The sequence below is a fragment of the Corapipo altera genome, unplaced genomic scaffold (genome assembly GCF_003945725.1).
Source record: "Corapipo altera isolate COAL_440 unplaced genomic scaffold, ASM394572v1 113, whole genome shotgun sequence".
Lineage (NCBI taxonomy): Eukaryota > Metazoa > Chordata > Aves > Passeriformes > Pipridae > Corapipo > Corapipo altera.
Window position 1 is genome coordinate 12,124,946 of NW_020884895.1, and position 8,761 is coordinate 12,133,706.

The 8,761-nt window shown below is 45.7% G+C and overlaps 1 long non-coding RNA gene across 1 annotated transcript in view; it reads right to left on the reverse strand.

The window, feature by feature from the left end:
- Nucleotides 1-462: 462 nt before the first annotated feature.
- LOC113949079 overlaps nucleotides 463-8,761 on the reverse strand; it is a 13,295-nt gene continuing 4,996 nt past the window's right edge. The window contains exons 2-3 of the long non-coding RNA XR_003528345.1: nucleotides 1,867-2,095; nucleotides 463-550 (exon numbers count right to left, since the gene is read on the reverse strand). This is a non-coding gene — a long non-coding RNA (uncharacterized LOC113949079). The remainder of the gene's footprint in view (nucleotides 551-1,866; nucleotides 2,096-8,761) is intronic.

The window sequence follows — 8,761 nt, forward strand, 5'->3', positions numbered from 1 at the left end:
TGCTGAATGGTTTGCTCAAATAAGTGTTGCAGATTTCTCCTTAACAAGAGAATCTTTGATTTCCCCAAACCTTTCTGTTTAAAAGCAAAATTATTTACAAGTTGGTTGTCATAAAACACCATGGGCCAAAGGTTGCCCTGGACATGGATTCTTGGAGACTTGCACAAATGCATACTGTGTGTCTCTCAAGTTTTCTTGGGAAGGGTCATGCCCACAATGGGCACTAGGTTTTGAGGCGTAAGGGCTGCATTCTGAGGGCAGAACCCCTTGTAGTCTGTTCCTCCAGACAGCTCTGGCTGTGATGCAGCAGCACAGGGACAGAAGGAGGCATGGATTACGGGTGAGCAGGAAAATCAAACCCTCAGTTAGGCTGCAGGTAGAGCTGGAGGGCATGCATCACTCATTTCAGAAGTAGCACCCTTAGCCTGGGGCTAAAAGAAGCAAAATAGGGAGTAAGGTAGGTCACTTGCCAGGCAGACCATCCTCTGTTGGGTTTTGTTTGTTGTGGGTTTTTTGATGCTTAACATCTATTACCACTAAATAGCAGAACCTGTGACAATAGAGAGAACATAATTGCTTTGCTCTGAGAACATGAGCAGCACTTTCACCGAACAAGAATGGACTTGTTGGGTTGTTTTAATTCTTGGCATAGCTGGGCATGTCTTATCTCCAGCTCAAAAAAATGGAAATGCATAATGAAGACAGCCAGTTGTCCTGTAGGTAACTGCACACAATTCCCACCACAGGACAGCATTGTTGGCAAGACATGGTATCAGTATAGGGAAACCTAATGCTGCCAGCTGAATAGATGTCACATTTCTTTCTGCAAAATGTTATGTCTGCTAGTACTAGAAATAGCACAGCTGAGTGATAAAATTTAAAAAAATGTGAGAAATATTTTCTCTATTTTCAAGTCCGTTTGCCTTGTGAATATGACAGCATTTTGTTTTGTCAGTCGTGTTTTATGCACACAAGGCCAGAACTTCTCCAACCCCTACACCCATGTTCTCATCAACAGCAGCAGAGCTTAAACAGATTCTGCAGCAGCTCATATAGGACCAAGAAAGCAGGCTTGTTGGGTGCTTTTATCTAAAAAGAAATAGGAATAAAATAACCTTATACAAGAATATTGCCCTTAAAACAGTGAAACACACTCTTTAATGTCTGCTGGCTGAGGCCTGGTCCTACAGAAACTGAAATGATTTCACATTGCCAGAACCTGCCTTCCATGAATAGGCACTGATTTCATGTACTACTTTAGGATCAGGTCTTAGAGGACACTATTTTTAACTACATGAAGAACAAGCATGTCTAAAACACCCTAAACCCTCCAGCTGAGGCTATATATATTTTAAAGCCATTCTAATATGCGCATAATTAATGTGAATATTACTCAGCAAAGGGTAAACAGCAAGTGTTGCAGTAACTCTAATGTCACTAATTTTGTTATTCTATCGAAATATGCTACTGTAATTGAACTAGTACATTATGAAGTGTTATAAATAATTAAAACTAAAACTGCAACTGACAAAATGAATGAAGCAAGAACATTCTGTAAGCCAGTGTTCCCACCCAAATTCATAATTTTCTAAGTCGAGTAAAACACTATATCTGAGTCTGTCTGAGCACAGAAAGGATTTGTTCATATCATTCACTAATTTGGAAAGAACCTTGGTTGGAAAAAAGTTGAAACATGTTAAAACCAGCACACTATGAAAGAACATCAGTACAAACGCCACACAACATAAACTGCTCCTTTGTCACCCTTCCCAGGTACCCAGAGAGCATGTCACAGCAGTGGGGACAACCCAGGCCAAGCTGCTGCTGACACTGGGACATCAAGCCCTAAGAAGGAACACATCCTACCTGGTCTCAGAGGACGGGGAAAGAGATGGGCTTCTCCAGTCATCCCAGCTGACACAGCTCGATGCTCAAGGAGGTGAGCAGGAAGGAACTGTCTCACCAGCCAGGCTCTCCCACAGCAGCATCTGCTGTACTGCACCATGGGCAAGGCTGGATGCTCAGTGCAAGGCAGAGGCAGGAGAAGTAGGTTCTACTTTAACATGTGAAGTTAGAGCAGTTCCACTTTTGAGATCTAGAGATGAGAAGAGACAGGTGAGCAGCATATGAGTGATATAACTGTTTCTTTTAGAGATTTTTAAAGCAGACCAAAGGTGCTTTTATGCAACTTGTTAAACTCTGCTGCTCCATTCCTTCAATCAATAGCAAGTGTCAAATTATTTTTGCAGAAATTTTCTGCTTTGTTTAGCTTTTTAATTTTCATTCTTCCGTTTCACTGAAATAAAAGGCCTCTTTTTTTTAGACAGACATAAAAGGGGCTGACAACTTCTGCTGCTTCATTATCTCCAAGTGAATTCCATATTCTGCTCCTTCACTCCTCTTGGCTTCCTGCTCTGTCTTCTCTGAAGTACCACAGTTTTCCACCTTCCTTTTTTTTTTTTAAATTTTTAATTTGTTGGTGTTTGCTTGCAGGACAAAAAGCTTTATCAATTAATCTACTGTTTATGCTGCCTGAGCTAGCCCTGCCGTTCACTGTAATGGAGCACTATCCCTGCCAGTGAGCCAGGGCCAACCCTGTGCACCCTGCAGGCACAGCCCTGGCTCCCTCCAGAGCAGCAGGTGGGATGCTGACAGGGGGTAGCCCCAGGATGAGCTCTCAGGGAGAAATACCCATGGGGAGAGAGCTCTGACCTTGCTTCTGCAGCCTGCAGGAAGGGGGTTCCTACATCTCTGTAGCCCACCACAGCACAGAAGGGTCCTTAGTGGCACTGGCTTAGTGGGTCCATGGGCACTCCTGGGCTGCTGGCTGGCTGCTGGGCTGCATCCACCTCCCACTAGTGGGAAAGAGGGCAGGCAGAAGGGAAAAGCCTCACCTATCTGCATAAGCCTGAGTTGTGCAATTACACCGCAAACCACTCGGGACAAAAATCCTCCTGCTCCACAGTGTAAGGGAATTCCCCCTGGCAGAGCTGGGGCAGGCACAGCAGGTGAGAACGGCCCAGGGGAGAAGCTCGTCCAGAACTGCCCTCTGACAGCGAGAGGAAGGATCCTCCATCCATCTGTCCTGCCCACGCTGGCTGTGGCAACCTCTGTGGGAAGCCAAGCAGGGGACTGGCAGCCCGTTCTAGCACAGACAGCCCACAGGCCACCCCAGGGGGGCTCGGGACCATAAGAGGAGCTTTGTCAGGCACTGAGCAATGCTGGAAAGAACAGGATGCTCCTGCAGAGATGCACTTCTCTGGGAGATCTCAACTTCTAGACAAAGTCATGTAGCTGAGAGCAGAAGCCTGTAATACCACCCTGCCATGGATGAGGACACCAGGGGGTGTCTGGGTATAAGCAAGTACGTTTATAATTCTCACTTTTTTATAATAAAGATGGATTAATCCTGTCCTTGCTAATCTGCCATGACAGAACAGCTGACATAAGACTCCTCCAAGCTGCAATGGGTGTTTACAGCTGCAGGAGCCAGAGGTCGTTAAGCACAGAGTTAACTCCCACAGACCAACTACTTCCTTCTTTTTTTTAATAACCATTCCTTTAAGCAAGTGTCTCCTGGTATTTTAAAAATTCACTTTAATCAATTTAAAATTAATAAGGAAGGAGCAAAATCCTTAGGGCCTGAAAGCTCCAATCTCTGCCACGCTGGAAGTGATGAGTCAGCTCCAGCACGGCCGCCATGGAGCAGCTGAGGGCCGCCCGCCAGAGCTGAATTAGGTCACTCGGTTTGCTGTTCACAGAGCGGTGGCTGTCCCTGCCTTTGGATGGTTCCCTCTTTCTGAGGAGAGCTGCTGTGCTCCGAGGCACTGCTGGGGCACCTCACTGCTGCTGCTGCGGCTCCATCCTGTGTGTTTATCGGGCAGGAGCACAATGGAGCCTCTCTGAGAGGAGGGAAAGGACAGTGGCAGCAGGACACAGCACACACAGGGCCCTGTCCCTCTCCCACAAGGCATCTCCTCGGACTCCTGCCTTGGTCACTAACCCATGCTCTGCTTGGGCCAGGAACAGGAACCAGCAGTGTCCACAGCCAGTCCTCCAGCTCCTGCCTCCACCCAAACCACAGCTCATGCTCAGGCTCAGCTCTGCTCACTTCCCAAGGGAACATGTACTCCCAGGGTGCCAGAGCAGAGCCACTGTGCTCCCTCACTAATTACCTGTTTCTAATTGCAGTGCCACAGTCCCAACAGGCAGCTCCTATGGCAGCTCCCCAGGGGGATTAACACTGAGCCTTCGCTTTGTGCACCGATGCAGCGTTTGAAGAAAAGCAGTTCCCACCTCGTGTGCCCAGAGCACGTGAGCCATGCCAGGGGGTTACCTGTGTGTCTGTGGGTCACCATGGCACTGGGATGCCAGCACCCAGTAGGGCCAGCCTGGGCAGCATTGGGAGGCTGCATTCAAGGGCTGTAGGCAAGAAGAAACATGGGTTGGGAGTACCAACAGCACAGGCTTCCCATGCTCCATGCCAGCCATTCTGGAACCAGCTCAAGCACAGGTCTGTGACCTGGGAGGACATACAGAGAAGAGCCATTGGAGGCCAGAAGACCAGGGCAGCTTTCGAGTCCAATTCCTGCTCTGGCAAATGTCCTCTTCCTCACAACAGCCTGCAGAAGGGTCCAGCCACCTCAGAACTCAGAGCTCCACCATTCCTGCTCACCGGCTTCTGTACTCCCAAGTGTCTGCATTTCTGAAACTACAGTCTCCAGAGACCCAGAAAAGGATCTGAACACACTGGGAAGTACATCAGTCCCACCACTGCAGGGCAGCCCAGTGCCTATGTCCTGCCTAAGCCTCTCTTGTTCAAGGAGTGGTTTTGTCTCTCCCAGAGAGGAGCAATGTGAAAAAATTACTGCCTGCTTACCTATTAGTATTCACCTGTGATAGAGACCAAAGATTTTGGCTCGCACTCTCATTTGCTCACTGAAGAGAAATCAAGATGAACCAAAATGGTTGAACATGTTTCTTTTTTAAATTAATAAATTTTTTTTTTAATGACAGAAATCAAAGCCCTACTTCCCTGGAAGGCTGCGTGGTGTCAGAGCCAGTGCAATGGTAAATGATAGAATCAGCCTGTAAAGTTTGGGTGTGAGATTTCAAAGACCTTCCTCTTATGTCCCAGAGTTAGCATCACAGGCATTCCTGAGATAAATAACAGAATTATTTAAAGAAACAAGCAAAGCTTTCTTTATCTGTCAAAAAGCAGGTAAGAAGAGAACACAATGACAATTTCTCTGCAGGTCATGTCTAACAGCACCCCACAAATGCTGCCTGTCATGCTGAGGCTTCCCGGGCACCCCACCTGTCCCTGTCCTCCCACTGGTCAGCACAAAGCCTCTGCAAAGACAGGGCTGGAAGAAGACTCAAATTCAAGGTCAGACTTTGCAGAGAAGCAACAAACAGTATTCAGTGCTTTAATGACAAAATCTCTTACAAGTGTCACCATTTCAGTTCCCAACTTCTGTTTCTTTTCTTACTACTACTTCAGTGCCTGGACAAGGGGTTTAACTGAACCAGTCTCTTGCTGATAAGAACATGGGCACACAAGAATAAAACTAAATCTACTTCCAGTTACTTCTGTGGAAGGCAGAGATGGTCTTAAATTTCTGATACGCGCATGTGGCCTGCGAGATACAGTGCTTGCTAAATGAAAAGTATCAAACACTGCATTTTCAAAGCTTTTTTTCTGATTTCTTTCCATTTGTTCAATATTTCTAAGGGTAACACACGGAGGGAAAATGAAGTGACTGACAACAGATGATTCTGAATTGTTGGCTTTGGTAGCACGAAGGGAAAATGCAAATGAATTCTTGCAAGAACACAGCAAACAGAAGTGGTGGTCACCCACATGCATCCTGAAATATAACCAGGTACTTTGTTCAGAAATGGCATTACCTCTATTCTGCACAGCCTAGGCATTAGCTTTAATATGCAGCACATTTCCAGCATATCTAAGTTACAGCAATTTCTGCCATGGGCCTGAGAGTACATTAAAGGGTGCTAGTGATTATAAAGCATGTACTAGATCAAGGAGATTCTCCTGCAATATTTTAATTTTCATTTAAATTAAATTTACATTATAATTTACACCACTCTGCTAACAAACAGGGAAAGAGGCACTGTAAGTGTAGCAGCAGGCATGCATATCTTCATTTATTCTTCCCTATTTTTAACTTGTGGTTAAACTTAACGACTTCCAAGTGCAAGTAGATTGAAGCTCCATCTAGTGCCAGGGGCCAGGAAGTTACTGAGAGATTTGCACTCCAAAAATAGCAAACATGCTCACAAAATTATGGAGGAGCAGCAGACAGCCTGGAATCCCAGAGCTGTCCCACGCAGTCGAGAACGCTGTGGAAATGCTGTGACAGTGTATAAGGGCTTCATGTTAAAGCTGCTGTACCTTGGGCCAAGCAGAGCCTGGACTGGGGCACAGCCCCCAGAACACCTCTGCCATGGTGAGAGGGGTCCCTGTGCCCTTGTTCCCCACCACTCTCCATCACCAACATGCCCTGCACAGCTCCTTGCTGTGCATGCAGGGAACTGGGCACTCCTGCATGCCCATTCCCCCAGCTAACCCTACCCAAAGCCAGGCTAGCAATGGCTCTGAAATGCCCTTGTTGTTAAATACACAGCTTGAGCACCTGCCAGCAGGTCACCACTATCTCTTCCACAGACACCTCCTATTAGCACAGAAAATGGGTGTCTGTTGCCAACACACAAAAAAGTCTAGCTGGTGCTAATGTTCCCTTCTTCTCTTTTTCTGCATTTTTTTGTAATGGCAACTGCTAGAACTGTACCTGTTTCTAGTTCTGTAACCAAACCATGCTGCATGTCCCAACTATTGTACGCATGCTGCTCTAACCCAGGACAAGGTTTGTTTAGCAGAGGACAGTTGTTCTGATTGTTCAGTCAAAGCAGTAACATGTTGGAATTTTTTTTTACATACTGAAGTCATGTATTTTCATTTAAGAAAAGTGATCTTCATTATGTATTTTACATTTGAGCTTCAAAGAAAACTGAGATGGGAGAAATCCTTTCAATCTCGTTGTTAAACGTAACGCACCCGAGTTACAAGGTTTTCAGAAGCACTATTCCACTTGGGCAGAGTACAGACAAGCTGTAGTAGATGCATCTGTCCCATGTTTGTCTTCACATAACCCGAGTATGCACCGGGAACACCAGCACTGGAAACACAGAGGACCAAAGAGCAGCTGTGAGCAGCTGTGGGCGCTCCAGCAGCACTGACGCAGGAGGGTGTTGGGAATACAGTCAGGTGAGGACAGTGAGTTACACAGCAGATAACTGGATTCTTCTCCCTCACAGTACCAGCACCACGAGTCTGCTCCCAGCTGTGTGAAGGCTGAGCAAAAACCCAGTGTGTGCTCAGGAACAGCACCCAGCCCAAGATCCAGACACTTCCTCCACCGGCACTCACTGTGTGCTCACAGCAGCAGTGCTGGGGACAGCCCATCCATGGGCAGGGGGACCAGCAAGAACAAGACCTCTGGAAGCCCCACCAAGTCTCTGGGAATGCCAGGTGAGTGTGGTGCTGGAGGAGCTGCCCAGGCCTTGGCAGCAGCTCTGCCCACCACAGCTGCCCACACCTTCACCCTCCACAGTGAACAGTTTGGTCAGGACATGGAATGACTTGTTGTCTGTAGAGAGGTACTTTGAAAGAAAACATTCTAAATGAAACCACACCATTTTCAGGCTGCTTTCCCCTTTACTCAATTATACTTTTCCCCATTTCTTCCACTTCCATTTATACATCCCATTATATTCTTAATGCTTCCTTTCACCCATACCAGAGTGGCTGCTCTACAGTTGATGATATTAGACTTTCAGACTGAATACATGTCTTCTAAGCACATAATTCATGTATTTTAAAATATTTCTTTCATCATCTTTTGTGATTATGTAGACAACTTTGAGCAGAATAATGTTCATATGCTTTGTTTCTCAAAAACGTGATATTTGTTTGACTGGATGCAATTGAGAGAAAAGCACTACAGCTATGGCAGAAGTAATTCTGTCAGTGCTGAAACCATGTAGCACTTCAACTATCAAAAATTCACATAAAAATATTCTAAATATTAAAAATAGACTGGTGCTTCTTTGACGACCTAACAGCAGGTGAGTTGACTGCTGTTCAGAGTTAGGATCAACTTTTTTGTGGCTAAAGAAAAATTTAGTATCAAATAAAAAAAATTGCAAAAAAAAAAAGAAAACCTTTAGCCATTTCTGCTTCATTCAAACAGTAATATTAATTTGTAATGTTATAGAGCATTATAAGGTTACAACTGTATCATTTCTCTGAGAAAATATGTTTTTAGAACATATTATTTTAGACATACATTTAGAACATATTCAGAATTATTATTAAATGCTTTTGCAGACAATGAATGTTTTGGGTAGAAATTGTGTATCACAGATAAATTTATGTATCTGTGATCCAAAAATCCTGTCGTTTTTTAACAAGTAACAAGCACTAACAGCAAAATCATTTGTGATCAGAGGACGAAGTAGCACCCAGATAAACATATTTGCAGCTCTGTCAGTGAAAGCAAGCTGAACGAAGGAAATAACGCCCTGAACAAAGCTCCGGAGCTCCCCGGCTGAACCACGTGGGCGACGGAAGGCGCAGCGGAAAGCTGGGCAGAAACAATCCCCTACAGACTGGGGGCAGAAACAATCCCCTACAGACTGGGAACACAAACACAGCCCGGGCTGGGAGCGCGGCCCCCCC